The 21,712-nt window shown below is 29.1% G+C and overlaps 1 protein-coding gene across 11 annotated transcripts in view; it reads left to right on the forward strand.

Annotated features, from left to right (window-relative positions):
- The window catches only part of Trpgamma (Transient receptor potential cation channel gamma), a 1,234,746-nt gene that overhangs the window by 423,007 nt on the left and 790,027 nt on the right, over positions 1-21,712 (forward strand). For all 11 annotated transcript variants that reach the window (XM_075357154.1, XM_075357155.1, XM_075357156.1 and 8 more), the window contains exon 3: positions 21,387-21,429. The gene's annotated coding sequence lies outside the window, so the exon portion shown is untranslated. The remainder of the gene's footprint in view (positions 1-21,386; positions 21,430-21,712) is intronic.

Below are 21,712 nucleotides of genomic sequence, written 5' to 3' on the forward strand. Positions count from 1 at the left end.
TATTCAAGACTACACGTTTACCGGTATAATTTCATTGCACAAGTTGCTAATGGCTTTTAATTGTTGATGGACTATAAATAAATAAAAATATAATCTGATTTATTTTCTTCAAAATTTAATTTTAAATAAAATATCTATAAAGTAAAAATTTAATGAGCGTACAGTTTTTAAAGTGTTTTTTTTAAATGTTTACTAAAACGTGCTTTAGTTAAACATTTACATGATGCAAGAGACAGTCAAGAATTTACAGTCTGTGATGAAGCAATAAGCGAGCGTCTCTATTTTCAAATACATAGTAGTATAAAGTAGTATTTCAATTACATCTTACGTAATGTAAAACTCATTAGATTGCAAAGGAAAAATGAGATTCATAGATGAAACATTTCTACTGCTAATCAACCTTTAGTCAAATTTCAAGTTTAATTTAATGTTCTCTTGACTCAGTAATGATATTTATTGTTAATTATATTACTAATAAAATATGAAGCACCCAAATAACAAAGCATTGTTTAATATTTTAAACTGAAATTTATAATATTTAGCATTTTATTTACTCTTTCTTTCCATTTGAATACGAGCATATCAGTTATAGAATTATGAATAATAGTACAAATACTCTTGTACCATCATTTGTAAAAACTGTTGTTTTTTTTATCTCTAATTATTTCTTCGGGTAGAACACAATATTTAATAATGAAATTTTTTTAAATATTTATTTAAATATTTAACTTATAATTTAATTAATTTTTCAATATACTAAAAACGTCATACTTGAAACGTTTGTAAATGTTTTTTGAAACCATTATCCTGACAATAATTTGATCAGTCCGGCTATCTCTGAAATAGTACAGAGCATTCGGAAAGTCGCTGTGAAGTATACTTTAGAATTATGTGGTGCATTCTATTCTTTCGCTGTTAGTCGATTGCCTTGTGAGTTCGTTGGGCGTTGCTCAGTAATAAACCAAGATATCAGTTAAGTTGTGATTGAACGCGCTTCGGAATCACTAATTGTGAGAAATTAGGAAAAAGACATTGAATTAATGTCTGGTTGCTCGTATTAATCCGATTTATCGCCTAATGACTTCTTTTTGTTTCCGAATGTCAAACAAAAAATGCGTGGACAGGGATTTTTATTACCTCAAGACGCTGTTGAATCTTTCCAAATCAGAATGGAAAGAATGTTTCGAGAATTGGTTCGAACGCATGCAAAAGTGTACAGATCTTAAAGACGAATATTTTAAGAAATAATAAAACGATTTGTACCAAAAATATTTTTTCTTTCATTGTTTTTGTAAAAACTTACAAGGCGGCCTCGTAATCGGTTAAAAAAAGGTAGAATTTTTTTAAATCCATGTTACTAAAAACCCTGGACTCCATTCAATTTTGATTTCCAGATTTTAAATTAGTTCAAAAATTACTATAAAACACACCTTTTATAATGCATGCTAAAAACTATTTTTTTTTTTCTAGATCTGTTTATGTGTTTTTATTGATAAATATGTATTTAATTTGTCCCACACGTAATATTCGTATTTGTTCTTTGTTCTTAGTGAATTCGGGAAAAAATGACTGCTCAATATTGTGTCGGTTTATTTACCATGAAATTATGATCCATAAAATAAGAATCACTTTATACGTTAGGTACCACAATTATGGTACATCGTTAAGTACCACAACGATGTAAAAAGAGACTCAAGTCGCTCTGAAAATCGACAAAATCCTTCTTAATAATAAAAAGCATCACGTACCAGGCTTAATTATAAAAATGAGAAGAAAATAGTTTTACGAAGCCATTTTTACTGATTAAAACATCATGTTGCACTTCAAACCACGTAGAAATATACTTTCAACTTAATTGAATACCTTCTTGAAGGAAGATACTACTCTTACAATTCAATAAAGGGATTGGTTATAGGCGAGAAATTCTTATATTTATAGAGAGTAACTCTGATTTAGATATCATAAAACAATAAATTAATATGCCATTTTTCTAGAAAAAATTATGCATTGCCTTTACTCTATGAGGAAATTGAAATTCATAATGATTTTATTCTAAAAACCACAAATTTAAATGGTATAATAAAATATTTAAATTTAAATGTATTATTAATAACCTATGTACATGACCGAATAATTTGTTTCTAACTTGAAATAATTATAAATTAATAAAATTAAAAAGTATAACCCAAAATATTTTTTTAAAGCTGTCATTTAAATTAGAATAAGTATAAAACTACCGATTTATTGAACTAAAAATAATCTTAAAATGTAATTTTTCTATGAAACTTTTCTTATCAGGAATCTATTTACTTGAACTCACTTGTAATTGTAATGTTCTCGGAGTAAATTTCTTAATACTACAGGGTTGCATATACTTTAGCTCTAAAATATAATTTAGGCCTGAAATTTGAATACAAATTTTAATTGCAAATGAGTGCTTATTCCAAGACTATTGTAGTAAGGTAGTAGCAGCGATTTGATTAATTCTAAGCCAGTATTTATTTCATAAAGTGTCGGTCGGTATGGTACAGTGATTTACAGTTTATATTATTAGCAATTCAATATTTGACCCGTTTCATTTAACTCACGCATTTAAAGAATTTCTTTTCGATGGTTTCTTATCAACCGTGAGTCACGACTATACGCATGCACGCACATTACCGGAAAAACTGAAACGATTTATTGTTAACTTTAACATTTTTATCAGTTTCACGTGAAAGAATTTTAAAATGAAACCGAGTAAGTGAAAGCTGCATGAATAAACAATTTCTCCGCATTATCTTATATATAAACGTGAAAGTTTGTCTCTGTGTTTGTTTGTTTGCAATAGCATCATATAAGAACCAACCGAACGATTGCTTTTTCAGAAATTTTCAGAATCCATTCGTATTATTCCAGAGAAATTTTTAAGTCATAAATTGAGACTCTAGTTTTTCCTTGGGGGTTCAGATATTAAAGATATTCATTAAAGAATAAAAACTAATTCTTTTACTTTATTATATTTTGGTCACAATGGCAATAGAAATACAATGAAGTAAAATAACTAATTTTTTACTTCCTTGTACGAAGTAAAGGAAGTACTGTAATCGCGAAAAATTTTGATTTTCAGTTTTCAACGATAATATCCATTTTGACTAGTTTCGGCGTGACGTCTGTACGTACGTATGTATCTCGCATAACTCAAAAACTATTAGCCGTACAATGTTGACATTTTAGATTTAAGACTGTTGCAAAATCTAGTTGTGCACCTTCCCTTTTGATTGCAATCGACTGGACAAAAAGTGTCCAAAAAGTTCAAAAACCAAAAAATTTGGATTTTTTACTTTTTCTTAACTGCAATAATAAGCCCTCATTAAGAATTTTTCAACGGTATATCACAAGTGTTACTTATTTTCATTGGTTCCAAATTTATAGCCAAATAAAAAGTTTAATTAATGAAATATTTGGATCTTAGAAGAGGAAGGCACACCGGTTCGAATCCGACTTCATTTTCTCTTTTTTTAAATTTAAATATGTTGATTAATTAATAATTATTAACCTTCGATTGTAAAAAAAAAATATGAAAAAAAAGAAATTAGTGAAATAAATTTTATGTACTTTTCATTTTAATTCAAAAATTGTTACCGAGGTTAATTATTAATAAATCAATATACTTAAAAATAAATAAATAAAAAATAAAACAGTTAAAAGAAATATATGTATATGAAGTTGGATTCGAACCGTTGTTTACATGGTTAGGGATCCGAAACGTTCTCACTTACACCACGTAATTACTTGAGTAGTGACGTAAAACATAATTAATATATAAACTAATATAAGATTCAGATATGGACCCCACAAATATATGTCATGCAATGTGCTGTCCACCACAATGTAACTGTGTAATTGACCAGTTTATTAAATAGTTAGAGGATCGTATCTCCTATCAAATGAAATAAATTTTAATGAAGTGTAGCAAAAAATGTGTTTATGTAATTTAATAGGCGTACAAGGAAGGAAGTCATGTGGTGTCCACATCAGTTTTTCTTCCTTTAATGAATATCTGTAAGATATTTAATTCTCATCTACTATAGTGAACACACTACTATACTGGTATATTAGAGAATATGAATCTCTCGTGTGAATCCAAGAAATTAATATAAAGTATAGAATTGTTGTTTGACTTATTGATCGATTCATATGTTACGAAGGAGCTTACCAGCACACCCCCAGCAGATAAATAAAGTAAGTTAGTTACTTGTAGCTTGTTTATTTCTGAGCCACCAGGCCAGAGTATACGGTTGATTAAAACCCATCATAGAGTGGTGACTGGGAGACTACTGCGAAGCCGGTACAAATAAAATTTATTCAGTTTGGCCTCGAGCTGTTCAACTTCGTACAGAAAAGCAAAGGAAATGTACAACACCCCGACGCACTTACTTTTAATGTAATCATTATAATAAAGTTTTCAATCAAAAATACCATTTCCTATAGATATACTCATACACTCAAGATGTATAATCATAATCGTATATAAAGAGATTCCATACGCTAGGAAGGCAAACTTCTTTTGAATATTCTCAACTTTCCACTACTTTTTTTTTTTTATTAGCTAAAAATATTTGACAAGCAATATTTTCATAACATATTATAGAGGAAAATTTTACGACTGCTTTCTTGTTTATTTACCATTTTTTCCCAATTCTATGATGATAAAAAAAATGTACATATAATATTTTCTTAAATTTTGAACTACTTAAGACTACAATGGAATTAATATGACTAGCAAGCTACTCTTGGTACGATTTAAGTAATACAAAACATATTAATAATCTTATGTAAATCATAATGTTAATTCACTTTCCATAAGCGAATAAACACAATATTAAAACAGAAAAGAAAAACAAAACTCACCGGGTCGATCTACTGATGAACGCGTCATCGAAAATCTGTAGTTTTCGAAGTCGGGAGTTCTAAGATTTAAATCCTAGTAAAGGCAAACTTACTTTACTTTTATACGGATTTGAATAATAGATCGTGGTTACCGGTGTCCTTTGGCGATTGGGTTTCAATTAAACCACACATCTCAGGAATGGTTGACCTGAGACTGTACAAGACGCCCTGGACTACAACACTACCTTGCTCACTCTGAAAAAAGAAAATTACTGGTATAAATTTTGGAACTAGTCATACAAATGTAAAAGTATTTTTATATTTTGTTATGATTTTTGATAACGAAATAAGGAAAACAAAAAATTAAGAAAGAAAAAACTGACATCAGAAATTTAAAGTTGTTGGAAAATTTTGAAAATAATGTGAAGAGTGATAAAATACAAAAGTCTTCATTTTGATGATTTACCTCTGAAAAAATTGAAGTTAATGCCAGAATTTTGTATTAACAGTAACAGCTGTATATATATATATATAGCGGAGGAAATTTAATTATGTAAAACGCTTCATACTGCATATCTGACAGGTATTTGGAGGCAGAACCTCAGGTATTTGGAGTGGGATTCTACATAGGTAAAAAAAATCTGCAGTGTGGTTAGTTTTTAATTTTTGTCCGTCATTTTGGATCGAACTTAATTTTCTTAAGTAGGAAGGTATATGATACATGATTTCGATTAAAATTTTACCATAAAAGCAATGGTGAAAACCGTTTTCCTGTTAATTCCTTCGTTATCGGGTTATAAGTATTTAAATTTGCGATTTCGAAAAAATCATTTTAACAGTAAAACGCGCTGCAGGAACACTTTTATTGCGTTTTACATACATAATGCATAAAATAACGAACTTTAAATAGTGCTATAATATTGATAATAAGAAACATAACTAATAATTAACAACGCAATAACAAATTAAACAGCTATATCAACTGATGATATTATTTCCTTTAAATATTACAATATTAATTTAAAAATTTTAAATAAATGTTTTCGATTGTAAAATACAAATGAAATAAATTTTAAAACCATAATTTTTCACAGTAAATGTTGAAAATGCTTCCCTTCTACAGCTTGGCATTGTGCTAACCTCAAGTAATATCCGTTTATAACTTGTATCATGTCTCAAGCAGATTCGTCAGTTATTCTTGTTTTCAGTTCGTCAATGTCTACAGATTTTGTTACGTAAACATTATGCTTCTGGTACCCCCAAAAAAATATATTCCATAGGAGGCAGGTCTGGAGACCTGGTTGCCATTCTTTGGCTTCTGTTCGACCTATCCATTGCTTTGGAAATTGTTCGTTTAAAATTTGCCGTGACCTTAGTTAATAATTAGGTGGTACCCCATCTTGCTGAAATCATAGTTGTTAAATTCTTGTTCAGCATTTTCCCGATTTTTGGTAAACTGCCGTCGGCTAACGAGTTGCAGAAAGCAACTGCTTTAAGACTATCATCTAAAATAAAAGGCCCTACAATACAATGACCAACTAATTTCGCCCGAACGTTCACTTTTTGAGGGTACTGTGTATGAGCTTTCAACATCCATCTGGGATTATTGACGCTCTAATAACGACACTTTTGCTTATTCACGCGGCCATTTAGCATAAAAATCGCTTCCAGCAAATATTATTGAATTAGAAAAACTTGTGTCTACGTCTAATTTTTTCATTATAATATCACAAAACTAAACTCGGCGGTTAAAATCATCTTCCGAAAGTTCTTGCACCAGATGTAGCTTATAAGAATGAAATCTATTTGTTTTAAGAATTTTTTAAACTGAAAAATAACTGATGTCAAGTCGGATAACAGCATTACAAATAGATGAATGAATAAATATCTTCAACAAAGAACTACAATATGTCTAATATGATTTTGCATCAGTTGTGTCAGTTCTTGGTCTACCGGTGTGAGGACGATTCTTTATAGTACTGGTTTCATGAAATCGTTGTACTGTCTTTATTACAGTTGATTTACTTATCGGGTTTTCTGTTTGGAAATAGATTATTAAACAAATCACATAACTCTTGTAAAGGCAAAACTCTATCAGCATACCCGTACATTGTTAACAGAGTTATTCTTTCAGTTTCACTTAAAGAAGGCATTGTTTATTTGTTAAAAAAGGTGAAATGAGGGGTCAATAAGTAGCATTGTTTCAAAGTAATATGTGCATTGTTGTAAATTAACAGCTGATTTACTCAACAAAATTTTTGATATATTTTTAAGTAAGTATTTTGAGCTGATTTGGTTTTTTTTTAACGAGAGTAACAAATACTAGCTGATAACACTGGAAGTTAATTGTTTTTTGTAAAATAATAGCCATTTAATTTGTTGCGTTTTTAATTATCATTTATATTTATTATTATTAAGTTCGTTATTGAATGCGTTAAAAAATGTAAAACGCAATAAAATTGTTCATGCAGCGCGTTTTACCACGTCTTATTGTTGAATATACATATATGTGTGTATATGATAGTCTGATTTAGTTATTCAACATCCAGGTTTAGTTATTTCCGTAATAAAAGTAGTTAAGAGGATAAATATTATGAATTAAATTCATAATATTAAATATTGTAATGAAATGACTAAATTAAGCTAAAAGCAACCTATCAGTTTAAAAACTTTATGTCTAAAAATTGAGAAGATGATTTTTTAGTACGATTGGAAATCAACTACATTTAAATTACACTGAATATATCATTTAATATTTTTACAATTAATGTGCACAGTATGGAATATATTATAATGTATATTATTATTATTAATATATTATATTACGTTGAAATCTATTCAACTAGTGATTAATAAGCAACTTTCCCTGGTCCGATGAGATGAGGATGAGTTTTATGACGTGTAAATAAGTTATAGTCTTCTACAGATACAGGCCGACCGTTCCTGAGATGTACGGTTAATCGAACCTCAACCACGAAAGTACAATTTCAAATATACGAGTTAAAAATATTAATTCTGCTAAATCGTCTAAATATTTTTAAATTTTAATTTAAAAAAATAAACTATTTTTTAAAGTTAGCTAAGATAACACAAACTTATTGAATATACTGGAAAAACTGCTTTAAACAGTGTTTTACATATACCATTTAAACGTAAAATTTTGTAACCGATTAATATATTTGTATTCGAGTAGATTATTTGTAAATACAAATGAAAATCTATTGAAGACTCTTACGTAAATATCAAACAAGTCGAAATGTTTAAACTAATTTTATGAAAGGCGACTTTTAAAAGCTCTATCAAAACAATTTTTTAAATTAATATTTAAAAAAAACTGTTAATATCTCTTTCAAATTTGTTTTTTTCTTTTATTAACTACCATTTTCGTTCGGTAAAGAAATACCGAAAAAGAATAAAGCAAAAGAAACAAGTTTCAATTTAGCACATCATGAACTTAGTTAATCATCCATGGCGTTAGCGATCGATTGATTTATTCCGCCGCCCGTTGTCACAATCTCTTCAGTATACGAGCCTGTATCGACTCCCTCTCTCTAAAGCTTCCCGAGTGCTGCTCCCTTGTTAGGTCGAGCATCATCTCGACGGGATGCTCTCTTCTACCTTGCATTTAATTTTCAGTCCTTGCACCCAAGCGGCTAAAGTTATACATTATCTAAGTTGACTTCAATTTAAAGTCAAATATTCTGTTTTGAATAAATATCGTTTTTTTATAAATTATTGTTTTTTCCGTATTGAAAAAAGAAATTTCACACTTAAAAATAATTCAAAAAGTTAAATTATTAAATGAAATAAACTATTTAAAAAATTATACTATAACAATCGTTGTTAATACTTAAATTATGACAGTCATTAAAGATAATTTGTCATATTAAAACTCATTTGACAATCTTAAACACATCTGCGGATTATATCTTATAAATTAAATAAATGTTTATGCTTATTGAAAAAAAAATAAAATAAAATATTGAACAAATAATTAAATTTAGACGATTTAAAAATGTGGTGTAAAAAAATTGTAATAGGATTTTTATAAGGATTTGAATATTAGATTGTAGATACCGGTTTTCTTTGGTGGTTGGAGTTTAATTAACCACACATCTCAGTAATGGTCGATCTGAGACTGTAAAAAACTTTATTTCATTCACATACATACACATCATCCTCATTCATCCTCTGAAGGATAATATTATTACATTTATGATGAGCAAACAATTTTTAAGCAAATCGTAGGTTTGCTTAAACAGAAAAAGGTTAAACAGTTGCTTAAACAGTTTGGTTCCGGAGGCTAAACAGAAAAAGAAAAAACACAGGATCTATAAAAAAACTCGTCGCGGCCACTCCCGGCAACAGTTTTCCGCCTTAATAAAATTCTGTTTTCACGAGTTTAGATGAGGGAAGTGTTATTAATAAGATGAGAAAGAGTGTTCTACAACAAGCGTAAAATACGTGAATGAGATGTTACTACCGCTTGATTTCGTCGTTTATGGGATGGTATCGGATATACAGTAGTTTATATACTTTAAACAAATAAAAACGAATTGCAGAAGATATAAGAACATAAAAAACAAATAAGAAACTATACCGTAATATAAAAAACTTAAACAGTACTGCGTTACTTTACAGGAAGAGTGGTCAATTTAACGCATATAAAAACTTAGCAAGCTGTAATTACAAACCGCTTAACAATTATAAAATAGACAATATTATAATTAATACGACTAAATAAATAAAATATTAAAAAAAAAAACCAATCTGCCAATGAATAACATAATTTCCTTTCAAGGTCGGTCAAGTTGTGCGATACTTTTTTTTAAAAAAAATTTCCGGTGTTTTTAATAAATTATTTTTTTTATGATTAAAATATTCACTAAAATCAATTTTAAATATATTAAAATCGAAATTATGAAAACATTTTTTGAATTTCTAAAAATTTGAGAGCTCGTCCATCATTGAAATGGAATTAAGTAATTTTAGTGATTGTTTTCAAAATACGTTTTGAACAATAAAAACTTTTAATTGAGAAATTTTATTTTTCCTTTTTGGGGACTTTCATAATCAAGGATAAGCGTTTGGGTAAAATTAATTTTTAAGCAAACGATACATAAGTGTTGATAATAGATTTTATAAAAGAAGAGACAGACTTATAGGCCACATACTAAGGCATCCTGGAATAGTCGCTTTAATTTTGGAAGGACAGGTAGAAGGGAAAAATTGTGTAGGCAGGCCACTTTTGGAGTATGTAAAACAAATTGTTAGGGATGTAGGGTGTAGAGGGTATACTGAAATGAAACGACTAGCACTAGATAGGGAATCTTGGAGAGCTGCATCAAACCAGTCAAATGACTGAAGACAAAAAAAAAAAAAAATAGATTTTAAAATTATTTAAAAAATATAGATACAGTCGTAGTTCTAAATGAAAAAAAAAACTTGTAGTTTTCTAGGAAGAGGGATTTTGACAGATTTTTTTTTCTAGAAATACTTAAGAGTAATGTTATTAAAAAAAATTAATATCATTACATTTTAAATGAAAGTTTAAAGATGGATTTAAATTTAAAATAAATTTCTAAAAAAAAATTTATAAAAATTAAAAAAAGATTTTTGTTACCGCAGAATATTGAAATGGGATGAGAAAAAAATAATTCTGGTTTGAAGGTTTATTAATAAAAAATAAATAAATAAATATTAATAAAGAAAATACAGATTCAAAACACTCCCGTTAAATTTTTTATGAACTAAGATTTTGCTAAGAAAGAGAAAAATATATAAAGCCCAAAGAAATTTTAGATTTATTATTAATTTTTTTTTTTATACTGATCTATATTTTACCATTATAGCTATTGCAGCATATATCACTTTAGCCGGGAAAGTAAAAATTGCACTCCATAAATAAAAAATTTGAAAACTTATATACAAAAAATAATCTACGCCGTAATTTTTCATTTAGGTTAGACAAAGAAATCATGACATATATAATTTTATGTTACCCAGCTATGGTTGGACATGACGACGTCCTTACTTCACGGCTAAGAGACAAGTGATTTGTTCAACGCATGATTGGTGGGTGGGTACCAACAACTATCAACTCTAATGTTCAGGAAAATTGTGGAATATTGAAAATATTGAATACCGATAAAATATAAGACCGATCTGCGTAATTTACCTTTACAACTACGTCTGTGTATATTGCTACAGAAAGTAAAAGAAAATTGGTTTTTTGTAAAATTACAAATTAAAATTCTATATGATTTGTTTTTTTTTTTTTAAATTTATACAAGAAAACTTTCTAACAGGTTAAAAATGCGGAGTGTTCATACAGTGACGCAACCACATGCAATAATGTTTCCTTCTTTTGCTGCAGGCTTAATCGAGGAAATTGAGAAAAATGGGGTACACAATTCAGCAGACAATATTCATTGTCTCCCGATATATTAGATGTGCCAGTTATCCCCAGACCCAGAGTGCCTTCACAGAAGAAAGTGTTATGGATGTACCAAACAAGTCCTCCTTCAGGCGGTTGTACGATAAGTTTTAACAGTCAGGGCATGTGGCAGATGCAGCCAAAAATGGGGTCGACCGAAAGCGCTAACACCAGAAATCATGATCGACGTGCAAGTTGGTAGTGTCCACTCAGCAACACGTACGTACAAACGTACGATGTACGTTTAAACGATGTATAAACGTACGTACAGAATTCGGGTTGTTCACGAGTTGTTACTTGCAGACACTGGAAAATGTGTAGCATTCTATCAACGATTCATGTCATCTGTAACGCCAGATGGGGAAGAACTCGATGAGCGGTTTCTTTCTAACAAGGCGTGCTTCCAACTTGATGGATACGTTAATGCACAGAATTCACGCATTTGGTGTAAGGAAAATCTACATCAGCTGCACGAGTCTTCTCTGCAAGGATAAAAAGCGGGCGTGTGATGTGCAATGTCACGTGGCCGAATTTTCATGACATTTTTCACGGCACAGAGAATGTGAGTGCAACACACAGATTGTGCAAATATTTATAAACACTATACCTGCAGACCGGCGAGAGTACACGTGGTTTCAGCAGGATAATGCTATGGCTCATACAGCCAACAACACTATGATTTTCTTGGATCAGTGTTTTCACGGACAAGTGATTTCGAAGGGGTTGTGACCCCCTCGGTCTCCTGATTTATCCCCTCCTGAATTTTTTCTTATGGAAATAGGATTTTGCTTACAAAATTCATCTTCATACAATTCGGGAATGCACATAGCGAAATTGAACAATGTGTCGCTGCAATTTCTCAACAAAGGTTAGAACATGTGTTTAAGAGCATGCAACGTCGAATTCAATTATGTGAATCGCCTAATTGAGTTTACTTTCAACAACTATTGTAACTTAATCATTTTCCTATAAGCTTGCGTCACTTTTTGAAAATCTGTACATAAAGATAAAAATTCAAAGGAAAAATTTCCAGATGTTAAAAAATATAAATTATTTCACCAAAGGATATTTTTTTTGTGTAGGAAATATGGAAATGAACATGATTTTTATTTGTAGATTTAGAAAAAATCAAGCTTAAAACATTACTATGAAAATTAAGGTTATTAATTCTTTGTTAATAATAAAAGATTATATTTAACGATTTTAACGGAAAATTGTATCAGTAGGTTCTAAATGAAAATTTTAAAATTGAAAAGTAGATTTCTTAATTGTTCTTCATATTCTCTTATGAATCATTATTCATAAACTTTTGTAATTAATATTTTACTACGTGTAAGATGAATTCTGATTAAATTTTTTTAATTATTTTTCACAGTTAACATTTCTAAAAGGTTGTGTATCAAACTTTTCTGAATATATATACTGATAATTTACAAAGTTAGAATGCCGCCAGGCTTTATCTTTTGTAGCAGAAGCCTTACTACATTGTTTAATGAAAAATAAATTTAATGTTATTCATAACTATTATTATTTTTATACAGTAATATATTAGATTGAATGAGCTCTTGTTAGTTATTTACAAAGGATTTCTGGTAACTATAACTAAAAACAGAACAAATAAATAATTTATAATACATATTTTTAAACGAGTTAGTAAAAAAAAGAAGACTTAGATGAAATATTTACTGTATTTTTCCTTGTACTGTATTGTCCTTTACTGTATTTATACTTTATGATTTGCCGCTTTCTTTATAATACCATGGAATTAATGCTTAAATTTAAAATAGGTTTTCTGTGGTAATATGGTTTTTGTTCAAGATTGTAAGATAAGTATAGCGTGGACTAAAGGATGTGGATTTGCATGGTACGTGTAAGAGATAAAGAAAAAGATTTTGTTATTAACGGTTATTTAAATATGCAATCTTTATAGAGAAAAAAAGCGAATAAATGATAAAATAAAAATAAAATTTAAAATAAAATTTATTTAGCTCCTTTACATTTCAGTTTAATAATATATAAATATACAGAGAGTATCATGAAGTTCTTCCTGGACTTTCATAACCTATTCTACGCATGAAAATAATGGAAAAAAATCATATAAACGTATGTCCTAAAATGCTTTGTTTGCGAGTTACGACTAGTGAATGAAAATTAATGGTACAAAATTAAAAAAAAAAAGGAAACTATACAACAATTTTAAAATAGAAGTAAATACACAAAATTACTTACATAATAATTTTTTTTATTAATGACAGAAATACAACAAATTATTTGAAAAAATTTTATTCAAAGTTAGCAATAAAATAACAACTGCTGATCAACAATGCACATTACTGTTTTAATGTTTATAAAGTCCATTAAGTATGTCGGATACTGTGAACTGTGCCGTTGTTACCGAAGGTTTTCTATGAATTTTAGCTTGAATGTGATCGGTTTGCCATTAAAGTAATGCCTCACTTATTTATAACAGTCAAATACCCTGATATGGTATTCATTTTGGGTGTGTGTAATGGTAATGCTACATCTATTGCAATAGAATATGAAATACGTTTTCCAAATCGCATCATTCCAGATCCGAAACCAAATAGCGTGACTAATCGCATACTTCAGGAAACATGTTCACTACTTACTATTCGTACCGGCTACGAACAATCTGTCCAATACGACGCTGTTATTGATGAAATTATTATCGATAATTTTGGCGTTAATACACGACGTCTTTCTAACTGGATCAGTGTCGAAGTAATTTGGAGGACACTTAAACAAAACAAGTTTTATCCTTAACATAAACAGCCAGTTTAACATCTACACCCAGGGAACGATCCGCGCTGCTTGCAGTTCTCCAACTGGTGGAATAGAAATCGATAACTCTACAAGTATGTTTTGTTTTCCATCGCGATAAATTTTACTGTAAATGGCGTGAATAACGTACACAATGAGCATACATGGGCTGAAGTAAATCCTCGTGAAACGGTGGAAGGCAATTTTCAACACCGATTTAACGTCAGTGTATTTTGCAGCCTTCTTCGCAATCAGCTGTTTGGACCGTTCATATTACCTGACTGTTTAAATGCTTAGATCTACTTGCAGTTTCTTCAAGAAATGTTGCTGCAGTTACTTGAAGATATTCCTCTAGCGCTGAGACACAAAGTATTCTTCCAGCACGATTGCATGCCTCCCCACTTCTGATGTGCCGTTTCCACACACTTAAATCATCATTTCCTTGAGAAATGGATCGGTTATGAAAGTTTTTACTTCTATCCTCCAAAATCGCCTGATCTAACACCTTTAGATTTTTGTGCCTGGGGATGGATGAAAAATATCGTATGCATAACAAAAATACCATCTCATGAGGAATTAATTATCCGCATTATGGATGCGGCTGAACATCATATGGAAAGCCCTGAAGAATTAAAAAGAGCAACAAATGCGGCATAGAAGTGTGCCAAAAAATTTTTTGAAAATGACGGGCTCATTTTTGAACATTTTTCATAAACTGGTACGTAAAATGCACTTTAGTCTAGTGTACCCGTTTCTAAATAAAATTCTAATTTTTCTAGCCTTTCTTTGTTTTAATAAGGTTGTATTACACCATTTTTTTCATAATAAAAATTCGCTACAATTTAAAAAAAAAAACATTTACATTTCTATTACCGTTTAACTAAGTAATTGTACGTCAAACATAAAAAAAAAGTTTTTTTTATTCCAATTTATTGGTTTTCACCCCAGATTTCTCAAAAAACTATTACAGACAGTTCTGGGACTTATATTATTCGATTTTTCAAGTGAAAAATCAGTGAAATCACTAATCAGAATTAGTGAAATCACTCTGTTCCTTAATTAATGCCCTAAAAATTTCAGTATGACTCATTTCACCGAGGTAACTGAAACCAGAGCGAAATCTTTCATTAGTCGTAATTTGCAAACGAAGCATCTTAGGGGATACGTTTATATCTATTTTTAAAAGCTTTTATTTAACTCGCTTTAGGAATAATTAAATCTTGCAACTGCTATATATTTTGATCTATCGAATGAAAATCAATGAAATTTGGTACACGTAGGTAACTTCGATGAGAATACAGCACTACGGTGTCGGAATTTGATATGACCCACCCCCACGCCCCCACGATCTACCCCTACGCTAAATGCATGCATTTATTTGAAAATTTTCATTTCTCATGAACTATCGTATGAAAATGATTGAAATTTGGTACACGTATGTAACTTCGATGTGTAAAAATAAATATTTTTACTTTTTTTTAGTCTTAAAAAAAATACAAAAAAAATTACAAAACAATATTTGATTACACATAAAAAATTATTTTTAAAAAGCTTTTATTTAACTAATATTAATATTAACATTAATAAAAAAGGAAAAAAATTAGAAAAACCCTCTAAAAAGTAAAAAATAAGAATTAAATCAAATTGAGAAATTTAAACAAAAAAATATAATATATTAAATATATTATATGTTAATATAATATATTAACAAATATAAAAATGCACTGAAAAGTAAAAAATAAATTATATGAATATCTAATAAATAAAAAATAAATAAAAGTAATAATTATTAAATTTTAAAATTATAAGTAACGAAAATATTTAGTTAAATAAAAGCGTGGCGCAGTTTTTATAACAATCTTTTCGAATAAGTATTTACAGATATTTTCTGTATTTTAAAGTATATTTTTTGTTTAATGTAGTTGTTTAGTATATGTATATACTTTATTTATCTGTAACAAAATAACTCAAATTTTAATTCTTTGATGGTTCAAATTTGCACCGAGATGACCTTTAAGGGTTAATAAGATTAAAAATAAAAATTAAATTTAGAAATCTTGCACAAAGTTATTACATTTTGACTGTAATCTGAAAAATTATTAATTATCATTATAATTGTAATCGTAATTATGAATTCATTAAATAATTAGACACTTCTGGTTGAATCGTTTGCAATCAAAATGGGAGGTGCACAATTAGATGTTACAACAGTCCTAAATCCAAAATTTTGCCACGCTTTTATTTAACTAAATATTTTCATTACTTTTAATTTTAAAATTTAATAATTATTACATTTATTTATTTTTTATATATTAGATATTTATATAATTTATTTTTTACTTTTCAGTGCATTTTTATATTTGTTAATATATATTATATTTTTTTGTTTAAATTCTCAATTTGATTTAATTCTTATTTTTTACTTTTTAGAAGATTTTTCTAATTTGTTTACTTTTTTTTATTAATGTTAATATTAGTATTAGTTAAATAAAAGCTTTTTTAAAAAATATTTTTTTATATTTAATCAAATATATTTTTGTAATTTTTTTGTTTTTATTTTTTCCATTATTATTAGAATAGATTATGAAAGTCCCGGGAGATCATGATACACTCCGTATTTTAATTATTATCGTGAATTAATTTGTGCCTAATCTTTAGGCGCACTCCATCTGAGGAATTACATTTTGGCAATTTACGCACAGGTCCTCGGTTTTACGTAAAAAATCCAGACTTATATCTTACAAGTAATCATTCGAACCGCTAATCTATTCTTAGCCTTTTTTTATTTGTTAAAAAATTGACTAATTTTATCAAAACGCACTAATCCAATAAAATAATTATCTTATTAATCAACTCCATCCACATTTACGTTTAGCGATGCTAATTGTTAAAATCTATTTAAATAATAATAATAATTCATTACGGAACATAATATTTCTATATCCACCCTTTATTTAGAGACAAATGTTATTATATATTTATATACACTTATTTTTTAACATTATTTCAACAGATGCATTTAAAACATTTAAACGTTAAATTATTTCTTATTATACTAACGGTCTATGGATTTTAGAAGTACAGTGATGATGATAAACTATTTATACCTGCCTTGATGCTTCGTAAAAATATATATTTTGTAACAAACACAATCCGCAATTTTAATAATGCCCTTCGGGTAATATTCTTTTAAGCAAATTTATCTAAGAGCTGTTTAAGAAAGTTAGTCTTTTTTTTAAATAATTGTTGATATTTAAATTCTACTGCAAATTTACGGTACATGTATACCATAATTTCTACATATTCAACTGAAAAAAATTATCCATAAGGACAAAACTGATGCATTACAATATCATAAAAAAGAGATCGGTATAATAAAAATTTTATTTCCAACGTAAGTAAAAACATTAAAGAAACCTTAAGTTATAGTTTAGGAATTTAATCAAACGATCTGTTGTTTTTTTATAATAAAACCTAAACGACTCGATTACAATAAAAAAAAAAAAAAGTAGCACACTGTTTCGTTAATACAACTTATTGGAAACTAAAAGCGAGCTACTTGTGACTTTTTTCCGGTATAACCAGGTGATTTAAATTTAAATTATTCTTTTCTGTTAAATCTTAAAAAGAAAGTATGCAAACTAATTGAAATTGTAAGTAATAATTTAAATTTGATTAGTTACACTGAAAAAAGGAATATTTAATATTTTACCGTCACCTTTGACTTCTAAGGTCGTATTTAGATCTCTTTTATAAAAAGACTCATTTTTATGTGCTTTATCCTTTTTGAATACCTCATTTCTGTTACATTCATTTCAAAGCACCTAATTATCGTCTCAACAATAATTAGGCTGTGAAATATTCTCTTCTATTTAGAATATGATTTTTCTTTGTGATTTCATATAAGGTAATATATCTAGAATTCCATATTAATTATAAACCGTAATTTTAAACTACATAATGGATTGCGATTAATTAAAACATATGGATAAAATAAATAGTTCATTTGTATATGTTGTTGCAGTCGAGTCTAAAAATTATTATTCTTACAATAAATACGATTATATTTACTTTAATGCAAGCATACAATATAGTTACCGCTTGAATTCAGCGTAAATTAAAATTAAAAGGCCAACATCTAACAATGTAGATGAGATATACCCAACGCTTATCTATTTTCATATAATGGACTGAAAAACGAAACGGAGCATTTCTAAGATCTCAAATGTACAGAAAGGGATGAATTAAAAGAGACAGTATTGTAGATAAATGATGGTTGGTTGAAAAGGTTCGCGTGACTAATCTTTGATATCGTGTTTCAAATATTTCCAGGATCTTTTAATAATAAAAGCATTATGCCGTATTATATTATCTTATTGTATTACATTTCAAATAATTTATCCTTTTAATCTCTTCTTTTAATTTACCTAATTTTATTTCTCTTTCTTTAGGAGGTTGTGTGATGATTTTCTTTCATTAAACTCTTCAATTTGAATGTTTTACTTTTTTTATTAAAAAGCATTAAAAAGGTTTTATATAAATTCTTTAAACTAAAAAAACGCTATAGAAAATTACATCAAGTTATTAAATAATTGCTTTTTTTGCTGTAATCTTTATTTACAATCGGTTTGCAGTTTAAAAAACATAATTAAATTTTTTGTCGAATGTTAGAAGGAGGAGCATGCAACGGTACTCCTCAAAATCAAAACTAATAAAAAATACATAAATAACCCTAATAGTTTGATTTGAAAAATAAAATAATTGTAAAGTCCAGAAGTAATGAATACGTGATTGGAATAATTAAATAACAAAACAACAATCAGAATAATAATCAATACATGAAGTTATCGAAATCCAGAAAGTAAACAATAAACAGTCAGAATAGCAGTAAGTTATATTTATATTATCATCACAATTAAAATAATTTAATCCCTTTGAGACACATTGTCCTGAATTTTTCCGTAACCTCACAGTCGTTCAACTTATCATCTCCACCGTCAGCATCCGATCCCGAGGTGCAACACATAAGCCTTTCGAGACTTCTGAGATTGTCAAACAGATTTAAAGCGAGATGATTAACGTCAGAATTAAGTTGATATATATGTACTTTATGCCCGGACGTCCAATCCCTTTGTGAACAAACGGGATCCCCAGATACTCGTAAATCTCAGCATTCTTCACTTACCATGGTTGTTACGCTAAGATCCTTCCATTTTTGTTCTGAAATCTCTGGACGATCTACATGTTGCTGTTACTAGTAGTGCGCCGTAAATGAATTCAGTATGACCAGACTGGCTTCAAGAACACCTTGTGTGTCAGCACCTTATTCGACAACGAGAGTTAAGATCCTCTGCCCAAAAGCCAGTGCACTTTCTTAAATTTGACGTTAATTTGCTTTCGTTTCTTCCATACATGGTCGTTCCTCCACGTTATGCAACAATCAAGGTGCAATCCCAGATATTGAACGCTGTTGGAATGCAGAATATCTACTTTGTAAAGGTGGATCCGTGTACAGTCTTTCCTTGTCAATGTAAACGTTACGGATTTAGACTTTGCCAGGTTAATCCGTATCTTCCGTATTCGCAGCTATAAGTTGACAACATCAAACGCTATTTGAAGCTTTTCCAAGGCCAGAATCGGGTTGTCGTTAACTGCCAGCATCGTTGTATCACCCTCAAAGGATGCAATACATAGTCCGGGTTAAAAGATCAGTTGTGAAGACCAGTTACAATATCGGCCTCAAAACAGAACCCTGTGGAACACCTGAATTAGGGTCAAAAAAGCCAGACAATTCCTGGCGAAATTTAATTTTCAACAACCGCAAGCCTACACAAATAGAAAGACTGGGGCACCATGTCATTAATCTGTGTAGAAGTCCATGTAGCCAAACCTTGTTAAAGGCTTGATGTACACCCAGAAAAGCCGCTGAACAATATTCCTTCATTTTCTAGGTACTTTTTGATGATAATAGTAATCATGTGGGTCTGTCTGACGTAGAGTGACGGTTCAAAAACCAAACTGGTGATCGTGTATCACATCATTGCTACTAAAAACGGTCCATAATCTTCGAACCCTCTGGAATAATTTAGATGTAATCGGCCAGCAAGCTCTGCAGAGCTTGCTTCTTTTTTTCTAAGTTTTCTTTTGATTTAATGGAATAAATCTTAAGTATTCCTACTTTATCCATTCCCCTCGCTTATTAACATCTTCAAAGATTCAAAATTAATTAACGAAGAATAATATAACAAATAATATTACATTACAGTAAAATTATTTGAGACTTAAAAATTCCTCCATTTACTTTGTTTAATTATTTACTCGTAACTTAAAAAAATATTATTGTTCAATTACGTAGGTATGCATATTAACGTATTGTTTTCATATTCTCCCATTTTTAAGGAATACTGATTTCAGATTTAATCATCATTCACATTTAAAATAATTATAATTAAAATTAAGAATTAATAAAAAAAAAAATATTCTTAATAAAATTTAATTAAAAATTAATTTCACAATAAAAATACGCTGACAACGAAGTTTTAGGACTTTGTTTAACATTTAATATTATTCATTTATTTAATTCTGCCGCTCATCTGTGACGTCACAACATAACATTAGTTTAGAGCAGTTTTTATTGGCGGGGGTGTGATTTTGCAAAATATTGGTACGTTTTAATCATTAACAAATGTGTCTAAGAAAAATATGACTTTAATTAGACGAATTCTCGAGATACTGCGAGTGACCTTGCTCTATAGCCTCAACCCCTTGACCTTTCAAGTTGAAATTTAATAGCATCAATGCCCCAGATATAGTCTGAGCAAGTTTGGTCAAAGTCGGCCCAGTAGTTCTGGATCAGTCCAACAGATATAAGATGATTTAGAGGCCAACGCCGAACACACACGCGTACAAACGAACATTAACATCTGGAAAATTTCCATCCAGTTTTTTGGGTTCCTTAGGTGTCAAAACGTAAAGGATTCGGTGAAAACCGCATATGCCCAAATAGGACCGATTACAATAATTTCCTTCTAGAGCTATAGCGCTATCTAGACGGGAAAGTAATAACTAAAATTTGACGTCAGCCTTGTTGTTAACTATAGTAAATTTACTTATTTTTAAAATAACCGTAGCTGTTCGTATATAACAACAAATGTACAGTGTTCGGTTTAAATTATATTTGTAATATTTAATTTAAATTTGGTATTTACTGAGTAACACATAACTAGTCAGCCATTATTTCTGCAAGAAGTTAATTTTAAATGTATATTTAATATTGTGTTATTGGTATATGTTACAGTTCTCCGAATGGCTGGATCATGACAGGGGCATCCCTGCTATTGGTAAGATGTGATTAAGTAACGATATATTTGCTTCGTAGGGCTGTAAATAAATCTGCTTCTGTTGGCAATTACTGATTTTTTTGTGATAAATTTGTTAAGGAAAAGTTTTTAATGTATGGATGTGTAAAAAAAAAATAAATAAAAAATATATATTTTAAATGTAATTTTGTGTAAAAATGATATTAACATAACATATACAAATTAAAGTATCGCTTCTCCATTTTAATAGTTAAAAAAGTGAAATTCTATCATATTTTTTTAACGTACAATTTCGGTGATAATC

This window comes from Lycorma delicatula, chromosome 2 (assembly GCF_047948215.1).
Source record: "Lycorma delicatula isolate Av1 chromosome 2, ASM4794821v1, whole genome shotgun sequence".
Lineage (NCBI taxonomy): Eukaryota > Metazoa > Arthropoda > Insecta > Hemiptera > Fulgoridae > Lycorma > Lycorma delicatula.